Raw genomic sequence first — 20889 nt, forward strand, 5'->3', positions numbered from 1 at the left:
TATATTACTAGTTAAATGCTTGTTATCTGCGTAAAGTAAAGTTTAATGTGTACTTCAAGAAATGAGAAGCAAAATAAAATTAAAAATTAAATCGACTCATGACTTAAATTAATTTCCTATTAATTAAAATTGATACGAAGATCAAAAATCAGTATCAAAAGTAACATTAAAAAAGTTAATTCTGTGTAAACTGTGGTGCTATTAAAACAAATAAGTATTGTGAGTAGCATGGTGGTTGAACAAACAAAATAAGTGTGTGTATAACTTTGTAAATTAAAGTGTTCTGCGAGTTTTATGGTTAATTACAGGCTACAGTTTTGATAACTTGCTGCCCTCTCGATAACTTGTTGATAACTTAACTTTAAAGAAGATTATTTTCTTAAGTAACGAATTTGATCATTTTATGATGAGTAAAAAACGTTCATATTCTTAGCATTAAAATAATTTTTTCAATTAACTTTCCAGCTTTAGGTACGCATTTCACTTGAGTACGCACGTTTTAAGTTATTAACACTTCCTCTTTATTACTTAAAAATAAGCTAACGTTTCACCTGTTAATTTAATTAGTGTGTAATTATTAAAAAATAGGGTTTTTATTTTTTATTGAGCGACGAAAAATAAGCGCTCAAAACATTTAGTCAAACGACATGATTTACAAAAAATCTTTTGGTTTTAAAGTCACCATGAACTCAGTTTAATATCTCGTCAAGGACTTGAAATTATAAAAGTTTTTGTTTGTTTTTTTAATAAATAAGTAAAACAAAACATTTTTGAAAGTGGGTATATTATATTAATTTAACAAACGCTTTAACTAACACTATAAAAGCTAATAAAAAATTTTGTTCTACCAATTTTTATAACTATTAGCCTTATTAGCTTTTTGGTAGGCTTCAAAAGTGTAGCAAAGGTCACTTTTGCATGAGAAACTGATAGTTTTGCATAAACAGTCACTTTTTCACGTCCATCACTGCCGAACGGCGAAACCTTTTCACGTGTGTCAGTTATGTTAGAGTAGACACGTTTAAACGGCGTCGGTAAAAATCGGTCACTTTTTTGTACTAGTCGTCAACATTGTATAATAAGTTGCACGAAACAAATTTTAGTTTCTTTAATGTTACACAAAAGTCAACCGTACAACATTAGCACACGTGCAAAAGTGACAACTCGTGCAAATGTTAGGCTATGTAAATTATATTCGTGCAAAATTGATACCTTTACAAAAGTAACGTCGTGCAAAAATGATTTCATACGAAATAGACCAGACCCATAGCTTTAGAGGGTCTTCTACAACTATTTTATTTATAGCTCCCAAGAAAGCTTAATTCAATACATGGCTATGTCAATAAACAAATTTGTTAAGTTTTTTTTAAACTAGAGCAGTTATTCTTTCTGAGTATAACCTTTTAATACACTATGAAAGTTTAGTGGAAGAAAAAGGTTACTATATTTCAATTTTTATAAAATTAAAGTAATTGGTGGTTTTTTTACTATAAAAACATAACTTTTTATACTAGAAAGTGTTTTAAGTGTTGGTGTTGTAACATAAAGATTACTTATTTTGAATGAACAATCTTTTTTACTATTACTTAATTTGCTAGTTATAAATATAACATATCTAAAACTTATAATCTTATACCTTTTTAATTTAGTAGTAAACATTATTTAATTGAACTACCACATACTTACTGTATACATTTCAATGATGTTTTACATTTCAAACTAGTGTATAAGTTTTGCAGTTCTGTAAACATGAACGTCAAGCGGATATATTCTATTCAACTAAGTTTCTTAGAATAAAATTATAGTTAAAAAATATCTGAATTTTTTAAAACGAAAAGCAAAGTACATCACTAAATAAAGTGAAAAGAAAATCTAAATAATCAGATGGTTTAAAAAGTTTTATAATATTAGCTGTTGTTCTAAAAAGTAAAGTATTAGCTGTTGTAAAGTTTTTTAGTAATACCGCTAAAAGAAATTTTAATCACATAGTCTTAAATACAATTAAAATAAAGTAAACACAAATTAAATAAGTTTATCAAGATACAAAAACGTGTGCTTAGCTATACTTTTAAATTAAATAAAAATTGAAATGACTTGATGCAGTATTCAAACCATTACAAAAAAAACAACATATCAACAAAATTTACCAAGTTAACTTTAAGCAAGTAACTTTTGTTTGTATAGGTTTTTTTTTATAAGTGTTTATTTATTTATTAATGTTTATATACAAGTATCCAACTATCTAAAATTATTTTACTAAAAAGTTACAAATTTTGAAAAATAAATCTTACAGTAGTATACAAATAACTTTTAGTTACATACATTTAGAAATTTTTATACATATATAGTTAGTTATTTGTATAATGTAAAACATTTAACTTTAACTTTTTGAGTAGAACATTTTACACTTTTAGAAGTTAATATTTAGTGTGATAAATAAGTGTTTCTTTAGGTTAGATTTTTCGAAAAATACTTCCCACAAACATGACATTGAAAGTCTTTTTTAATGCACCGTCATGTGACTTGTAATTATATGACATAAATGGCCTTTTTGAGTAAAACTTTGAAGCTCTAGTTTTTATTGTTGTTCTAGTTAGGGAACTTTTTAAGGATGTTTTGCTTGTAGCAGAGCAACAAAGTTTTTGAACGAAATGTTGAATATCGAATATTAGTTTTGCTTAAAAGAGACCATCAAGAAAAAAGTATACGTTTATGTTAAAGACAGGGTTTAGAGTGGTGTCTATTGCAATTCCTGATGATTTATGAAGAAATAAATATGTTTTTGTTATTTAAAAAAATGGTTTTTTTTCACGTGTTCTCACTTATTTTAATAAACTTGCTCTTGGAATATTTATAAAGTTTCTACTTGATTCAAATAGAATTAAAAGGTAATAAAAACTACAAGCCGGTTTGTAAAAGGAAACTTTCAATAATTTATGCTTTATTTATTAACTATATGATGCAGCTTTAGTTCTAACTACTTAGTTTTTAAAGATGTTTTTTTTTTGTTTTTTTTTTTTTAAACTTTATCTTTATAAGTATCAACTTTGCTTTTCATTAGAAAATTTAATTCTATAAAAAACAGATTTTAGTACATCTTTTTTAACGTTATTTTCTTTTAAATATATGTTTTCTCGGCTTAGATTTGATGATGAAACAGCGACCCCGTGTGGACAGAAAACCCGTAAATAATTTTAATTTTTTACTTTTCAAATCAAATTTGGTGAAGGGTCAAAGGTCAACTGTTGACTCCTTGGCGCCACCTAGCGGATGAAAAATATTTTTCACAATTAGTACAATTTATCGAAAGTTTGCTTATTTGACCTTAATTTGAGCTCAATAACCCTATTTATTTCTTATTAATACTGTGCTTATAAACCGTTAATGACATATGATGCTTTATTTACTTTAAAATATATTCGTAACGTTTAAAGTTAATTGTTTTATCGCGAAAGAGTGAAAGTATATAAAATAATTGGTTATACGATGAAACCACTATAGATAAAAAATGTAGTAATAGGTTAAAATCTTGTTGTTGTATATTTTAATACAAAAACATGCAGAGTCTTTGTAAAAAATTGTTTATTTTGAATAAAAAAAGTATATATTAGTAACAATTTAATTTTGTTTAGTTCATATTTAAGGTTAACCTATAAATAATTTGTTTATTAAACTGTATTTTATCTGTATACTATTGAGCATTATTTATTCGTGATATTCTTTTGGTTTTTATGCATAGTTTTACTCATATAAACATTTTTAATTAGTTTAAACTGTTTTATATACTTTGTTTGTTTAAGATTCAAACGTATTAAACTATATATAGGAATACAATTCCATTGTGCTTATAGTTAGATTTTTAAAACAAATAGATACTACCTCTAAATATAGCAAAGTACCTTCAGTTGTAGCTTGTTGCTGAGTAATGGTTCAATTCTATGAAAAGTTTTATTTTTTATATCCCATGTTTATCAGATAAATGTAATCTTTGTATATTTTGTCTGTTACTAAAACTTTAATACTAAAAACAACACAATATTTTGAAGCTTATACAACTTCAAACAACTGCAGTGTATTTTGTTTCGTAATTGCAAGCATTAAAAATGTTTTATTTTTAAAATTTATTTTACAAACTAAGTTTCGGTCAAAGACCTCGTCAGTGCTTAAATAAATCTTATTCAAATAGAAAATTTGAATAAGAATAGAATAAAAATAGAATTGATAAGAATTCAAATAGTTCTATTTGTAAAATAAATTTTTGAAAGAATAAATATATTACTTCGCCTCCAGCAGTTGAGATCTCTCTATTTGTTTTCTTAAAACCAAAACATATTATTTCAAATATGTAAAGCTTAAAATAAATTTATAGAGTATATAAATAGTATTATAAACAGATTCTAATAACTAAATTTAATTATTTTATATCAATTTTTTACGAAGTAATCTGCTTTTTGATTTTGAATTTTTGACAGAGTAATGCGTTCTCAAACGGCAGGTAACTTTATTTTACTAAGTATTTTTCAAGATAAAAGCTCAAAAATTAAGGCTGTTTTTATAAACGATATACAAAGCCATTACAATTGTATACTGGTAGTAAAAGGATTACAAAGCCTTTTAACAGCTAACTGACGAATGAATACAAAAGTATAAATACAAGTTCTCGAGTCCGAAAGTTCTTTCTTTACACTGAGCTTTGTCAAACATAACTTCTGTTGACCAAGACTGCAGTTGAAAGCGCAAACTTAAACAATAAGCTAGAGTAAGGTCAGTAATATAAGAAACTATTGACATTTAAAGCTACTTTTTATTTTATCATACAAATATATTATTTATCAAAGACTATGACAATTTTAGCTTTGTCGAATCAAGCATATAACAATAACAAGACATTAAGCTGTAGCCATAGTGGTGTATGCCTCGATAACCGAGTACAACTTTGTACACCGGGTCTTTGGACTAAACTTTTTGAGAGCTTTGTTTTGTCGTTCAATAAAAAAAAATTGTATGTACACAAAGTGAAGGGATGTAAGTTATTTTACCATCAAAGCTTTTCAACAGGTATGTGAAATTTCTTTGAATCAAAAGTCGACTTTAAACATTTTTTATACATTTAACAAAAATTTAATGGTTGCTTTTGACGAGTTAATTGTATATACTTTGATATTCTTGGTAAAGTAAAATTTCAACCAAGGAAAACTTAAACAGCCTGAGTAAATTTAAATATTAAATTTTCAGAAACAAATTGATGTTCAACTAAACGATAAAAGAAATAATTTTATATAAACAGATTTTATAACTCATTTGTAGGTACAAACAAATGTAAAATATATTCATTAAGGTAGTCGTTAAGCAAATTGATGAGTTAAATTATTCACTCGAGTAGTGGTAAAAACAAATTTATTTGGATCACTATACATGTAACATAAAACTATCGTAAAACATAGTTCTACACTTGTTAGTAAAATGGCAATAAATAGACATCGTAAATCAAAAAAGGTTGAGTCAGACTAACCATCTTCTACTTAACAAACAGCACTTATTAGTCTACATAGCTTCAACATAATCACTTTAGCAGGAGAAAATATTTACTATTAAACACGAATTCAGACTAAAGAAATCTTACTGACATTAAATTAGTTTACTTGTTAAGATCTTTAACTAAATAAAACCGTCGTAGAAACGGTCATGTCATCACTTGCTACTTTTCAATAAAAGTCGTATAAAACACATCTTTTATATACATAACCAGAAGAAGGATCTAAATGATTAATAAACTTATAAAGACTTGGGTTCAGCAACGTACAAACGTCTTTAGCCAGCGTGGTAATTTAGCCTGATAACAATTGGTGTATATAAAATAAAGATTGTTTATAACAAAAGTACTCTTATTAATGGATCAGAAAACTGTAGCCCGCATGCAACATGCGGTTCGCAATGTACACTTCAAATAAATAATTTTACAATGCCAAACGCTTTTGTGGTAAAAACTTAATCTCTGAAACTAATAATTACTTGACATACTGTTTAACTAATCACATTGCTTAAGCTGTAGAGTCTACAGATCAGGCACTCAAAGTAAAAATGACCGGCCCCGGCAAATAGTAATGACCGGCTCGGAAAAGTATTTATTTTATAAAAAATATATACAATTTTTGCTTTACTTTTTTACAAAACAATACTGTATGCATTCGATTTTAGAATTATGTTTGAAAGTAGCTTTTAACATAATGTGTACTAATGTCTTGTGTCGGTCTAACTTAGTTGAAATATCCTATTGTAAAATTACCTTAATCAAATTTTTTTTGAAGATTGATATTTGACATACGTACCTTTGTCAATTCTATTTCTACATTATATAAACATGTGACGTGTCTTAACCTACATCTTAAGTTGTCAGACTTGGGAATGTTGCTTGAATTAAAAGGATTTAAAAAATTGACTAGCTTTATCCATAAAATTAGATCAAAGCCGGATCCGAAGCTTTTATCTAAATAAAATCCGACCTTAATTTAATAATAGTATCTGGTTCAATTCGATAAAATTTTCTAATTGATATCCGGCCGTTTTCCGAAAAGTCATTATCCGGCTGGAATCATTAAATTACTAATTCAAATAAGTCCGCAAAAAACTAAATTCTTCCGGATCCGGCCCGTTGATTGAAAAGCTTTGCCCAGCCCTACTGTAGAAAAATGAAGTCTTTTTACTGTTAAATACGACCGAACTTTTATGTTATTTCAAAATAAATGCCAGTTCCTGCCCTATTTCACTGCACACCGATATGCATATATAAATACAACATTTTTAACTAATTTACCATATTTCTTAATTAACAATTTTTTACTTACATGCCCGACCCGCGAAATGTTTATCAAGTTGATCTTTTCCTACTAAAAAAATTAAAACCTTACTTTAGTATTAAGCAAAACGTTTTCAAAACTAAAATTGAAAGGGTTTTACTTTCCAAAAAATAATAACAGGTTAAATAAATTTCGTTTGAAGATATATAAAAAAATACTTAGGATCTTAATGAGACATTCTTACCTTCTCCTATTTAATGTGCGCATAAAGTAGATAATCTATGGGACTTTTACGTCTCGAAATTTACCTGGAGTTTTGAAAATTCTTATCTAGAGGTATCAGTGATCCAACAAGTAAAATAATCAGCTCTTAAAACAGTTTTAAAATTTTTATTTACGCAAAGAAATACAAAAATATAAGAGAAAAAATCTGATTAGGTGTTTTGAACATGACATGTTGTTCCTTTCAGTGTCATCTGCATTCTGTTTAAATTTTTCCATTTAGTTAGTTATCATTAAAAAACTAAAAAAACAATTTGAAGTGGTCTGTTAATTTCATTTCAAAAAATTTTAAGCTTAGAATTGGTCGAAGTTACGATAAAAATTCAACAATATATTTGGTTTACTACTTCAAAAACACCAAAAAATCTATACCTCTAAAATAAGCAAAAAAAAATTCATAACTTATTGTAAAACCGAGTTTCATCTAAAATCATAACAATAATTAATTGTGAAAAATTAAATGAGAAGTAATAAAGGTTCAATCAAAAAAATCGTTATTCTAACAAATGAAAAAAGCAATGTTAAGCTGAGTATACAAACTATATTCCTACCAGCTTTAAAATTATAGAATGTTATACTACATATTTATAACAACATGAAATCTGCTACAACCATGAGAAGAACGTTTCAAATTACATTAAAATTTAGCTCAATAAACAAAACAGTGTATGAAAAATGAAAACTATTATAATATCGTAAGCTACTATTACTGAAAGCATTAAAAAATGTATACAAACTTTAAAAAAAAAGTAATAAATTGTTTCATGAGTATATTGAAAACTAAATAAATAAACAGCTTAATCAATATTTTTTAATTGTGTACTGTAACTAGATTTTTTAATTATGACGTAATTAAATGGATGCATGAGTTCAAAATAACTTAATTTTGATAAGTATATTAAGTCGAATGTGATTTTTTTATAAATTAAAGTTTTGTACAAAGCTTATAGGTTAATGCAAAAGACTGTGTAAGGACTTAACAAAATAGTCACTTTAAATATAAAACAAAATTGCAGTACAATTGAAAACAGAAACTGTAGAAAAATGATTTTTAATATATTGATCAATTATTATTGTTTTATGTTTACTTTTAAAACTAAATCAGTTAACTTACTCTGGCAGTATTGAGCAACTTAAGACTCCCGGAAGTTTTTTTTATTTGGTGTTCCACTTTATCATTTTCCTTCAGAGCGGACGGTGGCCTTTCCTGGCATCATGCATGAGAAAGACTGTGAAAAAAACTTTAGTTTTTTTTTTTTTCAAACAACTATGATGGTAACTATTACTTAATTGAAACTTAATAAACATAAGGAAAATGTTTTGGCAACTTTTAAAATACTAACAATACACAAACTAAAATGCAGATTGTTAGGTTTTTATTGTTTGTAAATTCAAGTACAATAAAATATTAAAGTTGTGAATGTGTCAAAGCAGACTTTTGGTTCGTGACTTTAACTTGAACATTTAATTGTTGTTAATTAAAATTTTATATATTAGATGTTTACCATCTCATAAATTTTAATTTACATTTTATAAATTTGTTATTTGATGATTTAATTAATAGATTTAGTTGAACTAGTATAAACATGAACAAGTTTTAAGATCAAGTTACAGGCTACATTAAAACGTTAAAATGAAAGTGATGTTAAACTTTAAGATCTTATTCTTAGAAAGATCAAAGTTTCTCATACCTAAAAAATCAATAGCTGTTAGAATTGAAAACTTATGCAAGACAGCTGAAATATTCACTATTTTTATGACATGCTCAATGAATTTTAACCATGGTTTGAATTTTTTGATAAGTTCTTTATAACTATTTATGATTGATAACTCTGTATTTTTAGAACGATAAAGATTAATTTCAAAGATAAAACAAACAAACTGTTCAACTTGTAGAATAATCATTTATTTTTTATGTTGTTTAAAAATTTTATTCAAAAAATTTTAACTACACAAATTAAATTGAAAGACCTGGATGTCTTATTAATAAACAAAAATATTTTTATTTCTATAAAATGTAAAGAGATTTTACAGTAACAATATATTTTATTAATTTTTTCTTTCTCAAGTAGATCACTAACTTCATTAATTTCAGACAATCAAGTTTTAAAACAATGTTTATTGAAATTTAACTTGTTTCTTAAACTTATTATTGTAAAAAATTACCTTGTCTTTTTTGTAAATTTTTCTTTTGTAAACATAAATAAAGATGTTAAAAAAACTTCATTTAGTTAAGTTTATTCGTAGTTTAAAATATAAGGGATGCCACTATTCATATAAAAAAGTGGCTAAATGGCCAATAATTGTCATGAGTGACCATAAACTGTAGTGAGTCATTCTTAGTTCTTCTAAGTTCAAAAAAATTTAAAGAACTAACAAAAATCATTTTCTTAAAGAAAATTGAAACAAGAAATTATTGGAACTAAATCTCATTTAAATAACAGAAAAAAAAAATCTTTAGATTTAAAAAAAATTTAAAACTATCTTTGGGTTTTTATAAGAAAATATATATCTTGAGTCAGCCTGAGTTTAACAAATTATCCAGAGATGTTCCATAATTCTGATATCCTGAGATATTTTGAGTGTGTGGCAAATAATATATATCTGAACAGAGTGGACCCAGTATAAATCAAGTTTTTTTTTTATTATCTACATTAACAGGGTTGCCATCTTTGAGCCAAAAAGTCCTCAACAATCAAAAACTGTCCTGTTTGACCTTAAACTGTCTGGAGTTTTTTTATAAATGGTTAACTTATTTTTAAATATTAAGTTAAAGTTCTTCAACAAAATTAGTTATAAAATGGTAATGTGTTGCAACTAAATCTACAAAATAACTTTCCGGAGATTAAAAATAAAGAATATTTTCCTGAGTTTTTCTGTAACAAACAAAAATACTCTGAGTCAGTAGAGTTTTATAAAATTAGAAAAAATCCTGAGTTATTCTGAGTTTTTGAAAAACTTCAAAATATCTTGTTTTGTTGTAAAACTGCATTGCTTAGGAATATCAAGGTACAATTTATTTTGATGTTTACAAATGTTTTAAATGATAAACACAGTAATAAACCTTCAAAATTAATATCTGAATATATAAAGTTAAAAAATTAATACTAACAATGTGGATTACTTTATAAAAACAATTAAGAAAAGAGTTAGATAAATATCCTTTTTTTGTACAAATCAAAACTATAAGATACTGTAACTAAAATCAAAATAGTAACAAGCAAAGGTGAATGATGAGTTTCTTTGTCAATTAACTTTATTTTAAATATATAAAATAAAACTCAAAGTAAAAATACACAAATTGAAACAAAACAAACCCTTTCAGGGATTGAGTCAATATAGATTTCATTTCAAAATCCTTGAAGAAGCTGATGAAAATTAATATTTTGTTACAAATTTAAAATAATCAATCAAGATAAATAAAATACAATAATCGGTAGAGTAGATTGAAATAAATCAATACTGTATCATGAAAGTAACAAACATGCATTACAATGAAAACTAACCATTTTGATGGTGTGGTGAGCTTGCAGTGGTTCTAAGCTTATAGCATGGAACATTTAATTTCATAATTATGTTTAAGTCTTACTAAAATATATACAAATGATTTATATTTGATAATATTAATTATACTTTATTTCTGTGACCACTTTATGTAAATAAAAATTTTTATATTTTTATTTTTTTGTTATTTTTAAATCAGCTGTATCTTTTATTAGTTATTTTCTGGTAGCTCTCTTTGGCCTTGAAAAGCATAGGTTAACAATCTAATGTAACCCATTAAAAAACTTGATCTTTAAAAATATTTTTTGTTTGCAATTTTAAGTTACACAGGGTGGCCACTGGTTTATTAATTTTAGCAAAAACTTAAGGTTGAAACTGTTTTAAATAGGATAAAATTACCATAAAGTTACTGTGGTATTACTTGATATGTGTTTTCTGAATAAAAAGTACAATGACTAAATTGCAATTTGTTTAACAAGAAATATCCCATTATCACAAAAAATAAATTTTGTATGTTAACATGAAAATAAAACTAAAATCAAGGTTTTTCAATGTTTTTAATAAAATTTTCGTTTTAATCCACTTTTTTTCAAATAAAATAAAAATCCAGGTTTTATCTTCTTAAATGTTGAAATTCATAGTCATTTAGCCATGTAATATGGTTACCCTGTTTTATGTACAAAACTAATCAAGAACCTCAAAAGCTTAAAACTACCCTGAGTTGGCTTAGATCAGGGTTTCCTAAATAGAGCCAAGTGGCATGACAGATATTAAAATGACCATGAGATGCCAAGGGGGAAGAGGGTATAATTTGTTACTTAATAAAGATATTCTGGAGTTGCAGATGAAGAGCAAAAAAGGTCTTAAGTGTTTTTAATGGTAGTTTTTTGAGTATCATATTGGAGGGGGACATAGTTTTTTTTAATTTCTTTAAAGGGGGCCAGTTGAAAAAGTTATTGGGATTAATGTCATGTTAACTAAAGTTCATACTAATCTGGGTGCTTCTAGTAGCAGGAGGTGACATCAGTCAATACTTTCATTAACAAAACTTTAAGTAGTGAGCCCTTAGACTTTAAAGCAAAAAGTTATTTGCTAAGTAATTGATGTTACATCTAAATATGTATACCACTTGCTACTAATACAATGCCATTATGTCTCAAGCTTGTTATGAAAAAACTGTAGTTTACCACAAAAATTTTAATGCTCACGACATTTTGATCAGGGCTCAGAATTTTAAATGCCAAAAAGTCGTAACTATAGCACTAGGTAAACTATTTCCAATTACAAATATAGATACTTAAAGTCGATTCATAGTTGTAAAATTTCGAAAAAATATTCGATTGATATTAAATTTAGCTAAAATTGCACCCATAACAACTCTTACTTTACTTTTGTTACACTTAACTGTAATTTAATTAAGTTTTTTTTTAACTTATTCTCGTTATATTGAAAGATAAAGTTAAAAGTATAACGCTCTTTTAAACTAAATATATAATTTTGATATTCTATAAAGGTAATTCTTTCAAATATTAGCTTTGGTATACAAAATATTAACATTATTATATGTTGTAGTAGAATAAGTCTTTCATGTTTGTCTTAGTTGAACCTCAATTTGTTTTTTAATAGCTTACTGCATTTTATGTCCACATTAACTATGATAATAAAAACAATGTATAAACACGCTAAAGTAAACTTTTAATCTTTAATTTAGTAAACTTAGTTTAACTAATATTAAACCTCTAATCTATCTTGTTTTTTAAGCTAAGATTCTTATTAAAATGTATTTCCGAAGCTTTGCTTGAAAAAAATAACTTTTTAAATGTTTTTTTTTTTATTAGCTTACTGGAGCTATACATAACAGCTATACATACATGTAAGTAAAAGTTGTTTCACTTATGATTTTATATAATTTGTTTACACTGATACTTTAATATGCATAGTGTTGATTATATGAAGATAAATTCTTTTTTTTTAATTTTTATTCCTAACTTTTTAACATTTTTTGTTATCTTTGTATTTTTTATCTTTATATTAACAAGTTTAAAGGTAGTTTACAAAACTGAAAAAAATTAAACTAGTATTTATGCATTTTCTACTTACCTTTACATTTTGAAAATTGTAATAAATCAAGTTTGCTCAGTTAAAACTGACCACATAAAATATTATAAGGTAGGAATTTAAATATTAACCATTTAAAAAAACCTTAAGTCATACTGTAAAAGTTAATAAAAATTATACACTTTGTTACTTTTAACCAGGTTTTAATTATTTTAACATTTGTATTAAATTTATTCCCACGCCGTTTGGCCCGCCAGCTGAGGCGGTTTACCGGGTCATGCCACGAGGAGGCAGACGTGAGAATAAATTTAGTTGAGTGGCTGGTCAAGGTACAGTTGTTTCAGGCCACTTAAGCAAAATACTTGAGTGCAGCTGCCTAAAATAAAAGTTACTTCCTCGAACAAACAACTCAATGACCCTTTTTTTTTTTTTTTTTTTTTTTTTTTTTGTTTTTTTTTTTTTAATTTATATATATATTTTTTTTTTTTTTTTTGTTTTTTTTGTTTTAATTTATATATATATTTTTTTTTGTTTTACATTTATAAATTTGTTTTGTAATTTATCTAACACTGCAAATTTTATAATAATGGTAAAAGACAATTGATAACCTATTTAAAGGGTTAAATACGATTTAAAACTTTTATATAAATTAGCCCCAAACGTCTTTTATTGTTTTAAAAATAAGGGCTGCAACATGAACTTATATAACACTTTAAGATTTATAAAAAATAATTAACAGAGCCAGGAAATTCTTGAGTACAAAACTTGCAGTACTTAGGATTTATAGAAAGTACGTAACCATTTCGCGGCTTCTTATTTTCATCGTACAAATCCAGTCCCCTTCCAAAAACAAAGGGGACGGATACATCATCTAGACTAAAATTAAAAAATTTAATTAGACTGCTATATGAGTATTGGATTTAGACTTAAGTTTTAATACATAAACTAGGTAATTAATTAAAAATTTACATAAGTAAACGTTGCTTAACTAAATTAAGAGAAAATCAATTAGCAACAATTAAAATAAATTAAGTTTACTTACATTATAATTACTATACAGTAAAGTTATATATCAGTAGATAAAAATAACATTTACAAAATATTACGAAAAAAGACAGTATAGTCAAAATCTGTTTTCTTTCATCAAACAGGAATTTATTTATAAAATACAAATTGCTTTTAGTATAATTAAATTGAAATTACTAAAAGTTTTATCTATTTCAATTCTATTAAGATTATACTGTTTATCTAATGAAGGGAACTAGGTTGATAATTCAACATGTGCAAGCAGATACAAACTAAATAGATTTAAATTATTTAACCAATATACTTTAAAGTGCTTATTTTTATGACCAATTTTCATTTTCTGGCATAAAAAAATTCTAGATTCAAAAATATAAAAAAAACTTGTGAAAAATTTTAGAAAGTTTGAAGAATTTTTAGCCTCGGCTAAATCAATTTTAAAAAAAATCCTACCCAAAGCAAAATTTATTTGATCTAAAAAATGCAATATTTGAGTTGTAAGGCGAATTTTTTATCTAAGGCTATTTGTAACACAAACACATTGTGAACAATTCAAAACGATTGGACGTAACTTTTACTGCGAAGTTTCTAAGTTTTATGTAACTTTTATTAATTTTTGTTAGTTTTCTTGATTTTCAATTTTTTTCAAAAAAAAGATATGTTAACATAAATTTTTATTTAACTGTTTTAAAAGTTAGCAATTTGTTTGTGTGATAATTAGCCTGATGTAAAAAATTTTATCTTAAAAGTCCAAGGTAGCATTATTTGTGTCATATACATTTTATTTTTTTACTGTTTTTGAATCGATTAAGTCGATGTTAGAGTTTATTCAAATCATCTAAATTTCGTACAGGGTTTTTTTTTCACAAGTTCATAAAACACGAAAAAAAATTAAGTTGTATGATCGAAATAACCTAAAAATAAGCACCCTAATATAACTAGATTTCAAACTCACAGCATGCTACGATCGTGTGTAGGTTGTACTATATTCCTTTCTCTGTAATGTTCTTGGTCACATAATATTCTTAAGGAGACATCTGATAACAAGTTTATTTAAAATTAAGTGTAAATGTTATTTAAATTTTAAGAAGTATTTTCAATAGTAAAATAATAACAAGATATTTTTAAATAAGTTTTTACTTTTCAGTTTTTTTTCGACGGCTTTAAGTTTTTGAATTAAATTATCTTTTGGTGGTTTCTTAGGATCATTCGATTTTATACTACGGACAGTGTGCAGCTCGATTTCTTTGATGTAAGGAAATTTTTTATTTAGCTGCACAGCTAGATGTTCGAAATTGTCTACCTGAAAACCATTTATTACGCTGTTTTATATTTTGTTATATTATGTTTATATAACCTATTAGAACTATTTTTAAAATACATTTTTTTGTTATCTAAAAATAATAATTTAAGTTTTTGAAGTGTTAAAATAACCTGATAATTTGTGAGAAAATATAAATCTTTGATCGTTGCTTTTTTAACTTCATCTTTTCTTAATTTATTAGGAACTAATTCCGAGAGCATGTTGCCAAATGTGAAATTCTTGGTTTTGTCAGTTAAAACTACTACCTTTACTGCCTTTAAAAAACAACAAGATAGAAAAATTGTTTTACAATAAATTTTCAAACTTTATGCAGGTTGTAACAAATTCTGTAAAGAATAAAAAGCTTCCCAGTTTTTTTAAAGTTCATTGAAAAAAGGTTAATATTATAAACAGTTCTAAATATTAGTTTAATTTTAACTCTTTTTTCCTTAATTTAGTTTAACAGTTAATTCATTTATAGAATCATACCTCACGCGCTTCATCTAATTTTTCATTTAAACTGTCAATAAGTTGTTGTTTTTGATAGTTTTCAGAAGTAAGAGTTTTAATATGTTTTTCTATTTCTAAATTTTTTTCAGCTAAAGATTCACAATTTAAGGTTAATTCATTTTTTTCTCTTTCTAAACTTGCTACTAATGCTTCATATTTAACTAATTTTGTCTGATCTTTGTCCCAACTTTCTTTTATTAATTGAATTTTATTTTTTGCTTGTGTAAGTAAGTCGAAATTGTTATCAGCTCTATTTTGTAAGTCATCTCTTTTTGCTGTTAAATCTTTAATTTGTATATTAAGATCGCTTATAGCAGCATTTTTTTCTTTAATTTTCTCATTTTGTGTTTGTGTAAGTAAAGCTCTTTTTTGTAAGATATCATTTTCTTGTTTTAAACCTTTAATTTGTATATTAAGATCGCTTATAGTAGCATTTTCTTTTTCAGTTTCTTCATTTTTTTCCTTTCCTAACCGTTGTATTTCAATTTCTATGTCATCTAACTGTTTGCGATGTGAGGCCTTGTTAAAAGATGTCCAAAAAAGCATTTTTTTTAAACAATCGCACATATTGCTGTTATTTTGTTTATATATTTAAAAAATATAACAAAAAACTACAACTTCTTATTTTTAATGTATTAGAAAAACTAAGCAATGACATAAGTTTTTAGTTTTTTAAAAATACACTTAAATTAATGTTAGTTTTGATGCATGCCTATTACACCACTAAACTTTACAAAAAGATGTTAAGTTAAATAAAATATTAATTATTATTGTATTAATTATCTATATATAAATGTTTGGTTATAAAGATTTAGTTTTTTTATTAAAAAAAAATTTGGTAAATTTTAGTTAAGCTTTGATAAAAAGTAGTAAAACCTGCACGTTTTTTATCAACACTTTTTTTAGAATACTTTGTATCAACCTTTAATCTAATAAATTTTATATTACTAGTTAAATGCTTGTTATCTGCGTAAAGTAAAGTTTAATGTGTACTTCAAGAAATGAGAAGCAAAATAAAATTAAAAATTAAATCGACTCATGACTTAAATTAATTTCCTATTAATTAAAATTGATACGAAGATCAAAAATCAGTATCAAAAGTAACATTAAAAAAGTTAATTCTGTGTAAACTGTGGTGCTATTAAAACAAATAAGTATTGTGAGTAGCATGGTGGTTGAACAAACAAAATAAGTGTGTGTATAACTTTGTAAATTAAAGTGTTCTGCGAGTTTTATGGTTAATTACAGGCTACAGTTTTGATAAATTGCTGCCCTCTCGATAACTTGTTGATAACTTAACTTTAAAGAAGATTATTTTCTTAAGTAACGAATTTGATCATTTTATGATGAGTAAAAAACGTTCATATTCTTAGCATTAAAATAATTTTTTCAATTAACTTTCCAGCTTTAGGTACGCATTTCACTTGAGTACGCACGTTTTAAGTTATTAACACTTCCTCTTTATTACTTAAAAATAAGCTAACGTTTCACCTGTTAATTTAATTAGTGTGTAATTATTAAAAAATAGGGTTTTTATTTTTTATTGAGCGACGAAAAATAAGCGCTCAAAACATTTAGTCAAACGACATGATTTACAAAAAATCTTTTGGTTTTAAAGTCACCATGAACTCAGTTTAATATCTCGTCAAGGACTTGAAATTATAAAAGTTTTTGTTTGTTTTTTTAATAAATAAGTAAAACAAAACATTTTTGAAAGTGGGTATATTATATTAATTTAACAAACGCTTTAACTAACACTATAAAAGCTAATAAAAAATTTTGTTCTACCAATTTTTATAACTATTAGCCTTATTAGCTTTTTGGTAGGCTTCAAAAGTGTAGCAAAGGTCACTTTTGCATGAGAAACTGATAGTTTTGCATAAACAGTCACTTTTTCACGTCCATCACTGCCGAACGGCGAAACCTTTTCACGTGTGTCAGTTATGTTAGAGTAGACACGTTTAAACGGCGTCGGTAAAAATCGGTCACTTTTTTGTACTAGTCGTCAACATTGTATAATAAGTTGCACGAAACAAATTTTAGTTTCTTTAATGTTACACAAAAGTCAACCGTACAACATTAGCACACGTGCAAAAGTGACAACTCGTGCAAATGTTAGGCTATGTAAATTATATTCGTGCAAAATTGATACCTTTACAAAAGTAACGTCGTGCAAAAATGATTTCATACGAAATAGACCAGACCCATAGCTTTAGAGGGTCTTCTACAACTATTTTATTTATAGCTCCCAAGAAAGCTTAATTCAATACATGGCTATGTCAATAAACAAATTTGTTAAGTTTTTTTTAAACTAGAGCAGTTATTCTTTCTGAGTATAACCTTTTAATACACTATGAAAGTTTAGTGGAAGAAAAAGGTTACTATATTTCAATTTTTATAAAATTAAAGTAATTGGTGGTTTTTTTACTATAAAAACATAACTTTTTATACTAGAAAGTGTTTTAAGTGTTAGTGTTGTAACATAAAGATTACTTATTTTGAATGAACAATCTTTTTTACTATTACTTAATTTGCTAGTTATAAATATAACATATCTAAAACTTATAATCTTATACCTTTTTAATTTAGTAGTAAACATTATTTAATTGAACTACCACATACTTACTGTATACATTTCAATGATGTTTTACATTTCAAACTAGTGTATAAGTTTTGCAGTTCTGTAAACATGAACGTCAAGCGGATATATTCTATTCAACTAAGTTTCTTAGAATAAAATTATAGTTAAAAAATATCTGAATTTTTTAAAACGAAAAGCAAAGTACATCACTAAATAAAGTTAAAAGAAAATCTAAATAATCAGATGGTTTAAAAAGTTTTATAATATTAGCTGTTGTTCTAAAAAGTAAAGTATTAGCTGTTGTAAAGTTTTTTAGTAATACCGCTAAAAGAAATTTTAATCACATAGTCTTAAATACAATTAAAATAAAGTAAACACAAATTAAATAAGTTTATCAAGATACAAAAACGTGTGCTTAGCTATACTTTTAAATTAAATAAAAATTGAAATGACTTGATGCAGTATTCAAACCATTACAAATAAATCAACATATCAACAAAATTTACCAAGTTAACTTTAAGCAAGTAACTTTTGTTTGTATAGGTTTTTTTTTATAAGTGTTTATTTATTTATTAATGTTTATATACAAGTATCCAACTATCTAAAATTATTTTACTAAAAAGTTACAAATTTTGAAAAATAAATCTTACAGTAGTATACAAATAACTTTTAGTTACATTCATTTAGAAATTTTTATACATATATAGTTAGTTATTTGTATAATGTAAAACATTTAACTTTAACTTTTTGAGTAGAACATTTTACACTTTTAGAAGTTAATATTTAGTGTGATAAATAAGTGTTTCTTTAGATTAGATTTTTCGAAAAATACTTCCCACAAACATGACATTGAAAGTCTTTTTTAATGCACCGTCATGTGACTTGTAATTATATGACATAAATGGCCTTTTTGAGTAAAACTTTGAAGCTCTAGTTTTTATTGTTGTTCTAGTTAGGGAACTTTTTAAGGATGTTTTGCTTGTAGCAGAGCAACAAAGTTTTTGAACGAAATGTTGAATATCGAATATTAGTTTTGCTTAAAAGAGACCATCAAGAAAAAAGTATACGTTTATGTTAAAGACAGGGTTTAGAGTGGTGTCTATTGCAATTCCTGATGATTTATGAAGAAATGAATATGTTTTTGTTATTTAAAAAAATGGTTTTTTTTCACGTGTTCTCACTTATTTTAATAAACTTGCTCTTGGAATATTTATAAAATTTCTACTTGATTCAAATAGAATTAAAAGGTAATAAAAACTACAAGCCGGTTTGTAAAAGGAAACTTTTTAATAATTTATGCTTTATTTATTAACTATATGATGCAGCTTTAGTTCTAACTACTTAGTTTTTAAAGATGTTTTTTTTTTGTTTTTTTTTTTTTTTAAACTTCATCTTTATAAGTATCAACTTTGCTTTTCATTAGAAAATTTAATTCTATAAAAAACAGATTTTAGTACATCTTTTTTAACGTTATTTTCTTTTAAATATATGTTTTCTCGGCTTAGATTTGATGATGAAACAGCGACCCCGTGTGGACAGAAAACCCGTAAATAATTTTAATTTTTTACTTTTCAAATCAAATTTGGTGAAGGGTCAAAGGTCAACTGTTGACTCCTTGGCGCCGACTAGCGGATGAAAAATATTTTTCACAATTAGTACAATTTATCGAAAGTTTGCTTATTTGAGCTCAATAACCCTATTTATTTCTTATTAATACTGTGCTTATAAACCGTTAATGACATATGATGCTTTATTTACTTTAAAATATATTCGTAACGTTTAAAGTTAATTGTTTTATCGCGAAAGAGTGAAAGTATATAAAATAATTGGTTATACGATGAAACCACTATAGATAAAAAACGTAGTAATAGGTTAAAATCTTGTTGTTGTATATTTTAATACAAAAACATGCAGAGTCTTTGTAAAAAATTGTTTATTTTGAATAAAAAAAGTATATATTAGTAACAATTTAATTTTGTTTAGTTCATATTTAAGGTTAACCTATAAATAATTTGTTTATTAAACTGTATTTTATCTGTATACTATTGAGCATTATTTATTCGTGATATTCTTTTGGTTTTTATGCATAGTTTTACTCATATAAACATTTTTAATTAGTTTAAACTGTTTTATATACTTTGTTTGTTTAAGATTCAAACGTATTAAACTATATATAGGAATACAATTCCATTGTGCTTATAGTTAGATTTTTAAAACAAATAGATACTACCTCTAAATATAGCAAAGTACCTTCAGTTGTAGCTTGTTGCTGAGTAATGGTTCAATTCTATGAAAAGTTTTATTTTTTATATCCCATGTTTATCAGATAAATGTAATCTTTGTATATTTTGTCTGTTACTAAAACTTTAATACTAAAAACAACACAATATTTTGAAGCTTATACAACTTCAAACAACTGCAGTGTATTTTGTTTCGTAATTGCAAGCATTAAAAATGTTTTATTTTTAAAATTTATTTTACAAACTAAGTTTCGGTCAAAGACCTCGTCAGTGCTTAAATAAATCTTATTCAAATAGAAAATTTGAATAAGAATAGAATAAAAATAGAATTGATAAGAATTCAAATAGTTCTATTTGTAAAATAAATTTTTGAAAGAATAAATATATTACTTCGCCTCCAGCAGTTGAGATCTCTCTATATGTTTTCTTAAAACCAAAACATATTATTTCAAATATGTAAAGCTTAAAATAAGTTTATAGAGTATATAAATAGTATTATAAACAGATTCTAATAACTAAATTTAATTATTTTATATCAATTTTTTACGAAGTAATCTGCTTTTTGATTTTGAATTTTTGACAGAGTAATGC

The sequence above is a fragment of the Thalia democratica genome, chromosome 6 (assembly GCF_965202585.1).
Source record: "Thalia democratica chromosome 6, ktThaDemo2.hap1.1, whole genome shotgun sequence".
Classification (NCBI taxonomy): Eukaryota; Metazoa; Chordata; class Thaliacea; order Salpida; family Salpidae; genus Thalia; species Thalia democratica.